General features: G+C 44.9%; 1 pseudogene across 1 annotated transcript; it reads right to left on the minus strand.

Annotated features, from left to right (window-relative positions):
* Positions 1-1234: 1234 nt before the first annotated feature.
* On the minus strand, positions 1235-2743 carry LOC122445362 (annotated as a pseudogene). Its single transcript, XR_006270516.1, has one exon. The product of XR_006270516.1 is annotated as an actin, cytoplasmic 1-like (transcript).
* Between the last annotated feature and the right edge of the window lie 2056 nt (positions 2744-4799).

The following is a 4799-nucleotide window of genomic DNA, read 5'->3' on the forward strand; positions in this document are numbered from 1 at the left end:
AAAGAATAAAGAGGCAGAGCCAGAGTGAAAACAATACTTAGTTGTGGATGTGTCTGGTGATAAAAGTAAAGTACAATGCTATGAAGAACAATATTGCATAAACCTGGAATGTTAAGTCCACGAATCAAGGTAAATTGGAAGTGATCAAATAGGAGATGGCAAGAGTGAACATCAACACTTTGGGAATCAGTGAACTAAAATGGATGGGAATGGGCAAATTTAATTCAGATGACCATTATATCTACTACTGTGGGCAAGAATCCCTTTAAAGAAATGGAGTAGCCTTCATAGTCAACAAAAGAGTCCAAAATGCAGAATTTGGGTGCAATCTCAAAAATGACAGAATGATCTTGGTAGGCTTCCAAGGCAAACATTCATTATCACAGTAATCCAAGTGTATGCCCCAATCACTAATGCCAAAGAAGCTAAACAATTCTATGAAGACCTACAAGACCTTCTAGAACAAAAAAAAACAAGAAAAAGATGTCTTTTTTATCATAGGGGACTGGAATGCAAAAGTAGGAATTCAAGAGATACCTGGAGTAACAGGCAAGTTTGGCCCTGGAGTACCAAATGAAGCAGGGCAAAACAGAGTTTTGCCAAGAAAACACAGAGTTTTGCTAAGAAAACACACTGGTCAAAGCAAACACCCTCTTCCAACAACACAAGAGACGACTTTACACATGGACATCACCAGATGGTCAATACCAAAATCAGACTGATTATATTCCTTGCAGCCGAAGACAGAGAGGCTCTATACAGTCAGCAAAAAGAAGACAGGGAGCTGACTGTGGCTCAGATCATGAACTCCTTATTGCAAAATTCAGACTTAAGTTGAAGAAAGTAGGGGAAACCACTAGACCATTCAGGTCTGACCTAAATCAAATCCAAATCAATTTTGTGTGTGTGTGTATGTTTAAGGTATGCACTTTATTGAACTGGTCTCAAATCAGTGTACAAGAAAGCCCTGCCTGTCTCCGCACCTCAACCTGCTCCCAGGGGTCGAAAAGCCTTCATACATCTCAAGTTGGGGGACAAAAAAAGGGGGGCATGATGGCTGACCATTCAAAATAAAACAAACAAAAAAGACAAGTATTAAGGTGAAGATTAAAAACAAACAAAAAAAAATTTGGAGTACATAATTTACACAAAAGCAATGCTATTCACCTCCCCCCATGTGGACTTGGGGGAGGACTGGCCCCTTCTCCTTAGGGAGAAGTGGGGTGGCTTTTGGGAAGGCAAAAGACTTCCTGTAACAATGCATCTCAGGATATTTGGAATGACCATTTAAAAAAAAAAATACAAAAAAAAAAAAAATGTACAAAGTCCTCCGCCACATTGTAGAACTTTGGGGATGCTCGATCCAACCGACTGCTGTCACCTTCACCGTTCCAGTTTTTAAATCCTGTGTCAAGCACCAAAAAAAAAAAAAAAAAATCAAAAAACAAACAAATAAAGCCATGCCAATCTCATCTCGTTTTCTGCGCAAGTTAGGTTTTGTCAAGAAAAAGGGTGTAAGGCAACTAACAGTCGCCTAGGAGCATTTGCGGTGGACGATGCAGGGGCTGGACTCGTCTTATACTTGCTTGCTGATCCACTTCTGCTGGAAAGTGGACAGAGAGGCCGGGATGGAGCCGCCAATCCACACGGAGTACTTGCGCTCAGGGGGTGCGATGATCTTGACCTTCAGCGTGCTGGGTGCCAGGGCAGTGATCTCTTTCTGCACCCTGTCCGCAATGCCGGGGTACATGGTGGTCCCGCCAGATAGCACGGTGATGGCGTAGAGGTCCTTGCGGATGTCGACGTCACACTTCATGATGGAATTGAAGGTAGTTTCGTGAATGCCGCAGGATTACAGGCCCAGGAAGGAAGGCTGGAAGAGAGCCTCAGGGCAGCGGAACCGCTCACTGCTGATGGTGATGACCTGCCTGTCTGGCAGCTCTAGCTCTTCTCCAGGGAGGAGCTGGAGGCCACGGTGGCCATCTCCTGCTCAAAGTCCAGGGCAAAGTATCAGAGCTTCTCCTTGATGTCATGGACGATTTCCTGCTCTGCCGTGGTGGTGAAGCGGTAGCCATGCTCCGTGAGGATCTTCATGAGGTAGCCCATTAGGTCCCGGCCAGCCAGGTCCAGACGCAGGATGGCGTGGGGGAGGGCATACCCCTCGTAGATGGGCACCGTGTGGGTGACCCTGTCACCAGAGTCCATCACGATGCCGGTGATGCAGCCAGAGGCCTACAGGGACAGCACAACCTAGATGGTCACGTATACGGTGGGGGTGTTGAAGGTCTCAAACATGATCTGGGTCATCTTCTCACAGTTGGCCTTGAGGGTTCAGGGGGGCCTCAGTTAGCAGCATGGGATGCTCCTTGGGAGCTACACACAGCTCTTTGTAGAAGGTGTGATGCCAGATCTTCTCCATGTCATCCCAGGTGATGACGATGCCATGCTTGATGGGGTACTTGAGGGTCAGCATGCCTCTCTTGCTCTGGGCTTCATCATCCACATAGGAGTCCTTCTGGCCCATGCTCACCATCACGCCCTGGTGCTGGGGGCACCCCATGATGGAGGGGAAGACTGCCCAAGGAGCATCATCACCTGCGAAGCTGGCCTTGCACATGCTGGAGCCCGTTGTCGACCACGAGCGCGGCAATATCATCATCCATGGCGAACTGGTTGCCGTGTCCACCTGCGGCGAAGGTGGTGCAGCGAAGGCGGGAGGCCTGTGCTGGCGGGGGCGGACGCGGTCTCGCGTGGACATCCAGTGGAAATAACAAAAAGATTCAAGGGATCAGATCTGATAGATAAGTGCCTGAAGAACTATGGACAGTGGTTCATAACATTGTATAAGAGGAAGCAATCAAAACTCTCCCCAAGAAAAAGAAATGCAAAATGGTTGTCTGAGGAGGCCTTACAAATAGCTGAGAAAAGAAGAGAAGTGAAACACAATAGAGAAAAGGAAAGAAATAGCCATTTGAATGCAGGGTTCCAAAGAACAGCAAAGAGACATAAGAAAGCCTTCTTAAGTGAACAATGCAAAAAGGAAGAAAACAACAGACTGGGAAAGACTATAGCTCTCTTCAGGAAAATTAGAGATACCAAGGGAACATTTGATGCAAAGATGAGCACAACAAAGGACAGAAATGATATGGACCTAACAAAAGCAGAAAATATTAAAAGGAGGTGTCAAGAATACACAGAAGAAGTGTACAAAAAAGGTCTTGATGACCGGGATAATCAAAATGGTATGATCATTCACCTAAAGCCAGACATCCTGGAATGGGAAGTCAATTGGGCCTTAGGAAGCACCACTATGAACAAAGCTAGTGGAGGTGATGGAATTCCAGTTAAGCAATTTTAAATCCTAAAAGATGATGCTGTGAAAGTGCTGCAGTCAGTGTGCCAGCAAATTTGGAAAACTCAGCAGTGGCCACAGGACTGGAAAAGGTGAGTTTTCATTCCAATCCCAAAGAAAGGCAATGCCAAAGAAAGTTCAAACTACCATACAATCGAGCTCATTTCACATGCTAGCAAGGTAATGCTCAAAATCCTTCAAGCTAGACTTCAATAGTACATGAACTGAAAACTTCCAGGTGTACAAGCTGGATTTAGAAAAGGCAGAGGAACCAGAGATCAAGTTGCCAACATCTGCTGGATCATAGAAAAAGCAAGGGAATTACAAAAAAAAAAAATCTACTTCTGCTTCATTGATTATGCTAAAGCCTTTGACTGAGGATCACAACAAACTGGAAAATTCCTAAAGAGATGGTAACACCAGACCATCTGACCTGCCTCCTGAGAAACCTGTATGCAGGTCAAGAAGCAACAGTTAGAACCAGACATGGAACAACAGACTGGTTCCAAATTGGGAAAGGAGTACATCAAGGTTGTATATTGTCACCTGCTTATCTAACCTATATGAAGTGTATATCATGCAAAATGACAAGCTGGATGAATCACAAGCTAGAATCAAGACTGCCAGGAGAAATATCCATAACCTCAGATATGCAGATGACACCACTCTTATGGCAGAAAGCGAAGAGGAGCTAAAGAGCCTCTTGATGAAAGTGAAAAAGGACAGTGAAAAAGCTGCTTAAAACTCAACATTCAGTTGGTGGGAATGCAAACTAGTACAGCCGCTATGGAGAACAGTGTGGAGATTTCTTAAAAAACTGGAAATAGAACTGCCATATGACCCAGCAGTACCACTCCTGGGCATACACACTGAGGAAACCAGATCTGAAAGAGACACGTGCACCCCAATGTTCATCGCAGCACTGTTTATAATAGCCAGGACATGGAAGCAACCTAGATGCCCATCAGCAGATGAATGGATAAGGAAACTGTGGTACATATACACCATGGAATATTACTCAGCCGTTAAAAAGAATTCATTTGAATCAGTTCTAATGAGATGGATGAAACTGAAGCCCATTATACAGAGTGAAGTAAGCCAGAAAGATAAAGATCATTACAGCATACTAACACATATATATGGAATTTAGAAAGATGGTAACGATAACCCTATATGCAAAACAGAAAAAGAGACACAGAAATACAGAACAGACTTTTGAACTCTGTGGGAGAAGGTGAGGGTGGGATGTTTCAAAAGAACAGCATGTATACTATCTATGGTGAAACAGATCACCAGCCCAGGTGGGATGCATGAGACAAGTGCTCGGGCCTGGTACACTGGGAAGACCCAGAGGAATCGGGTGGAGAGGGAGGGGGGAGGGGGGATCGGGATGGGGAATACGTGTAAATCTATTGCTGATTCATGTCAATGTATGACAAAACCCACT

This window comes from Cervus canadensis, chromosome 7, assembly GCF_019320065.1.
Source record: "Cervus canadensis isolate Bull #8, Minnesota chromosome 7, ASM1932006v1, whole genome shotgun sequence".
NCBI lineage: Eukaryota > Metazoa > Chordata > Mammalia > Artiodactyla > Cervidae > Cervus > Cervus canadensis.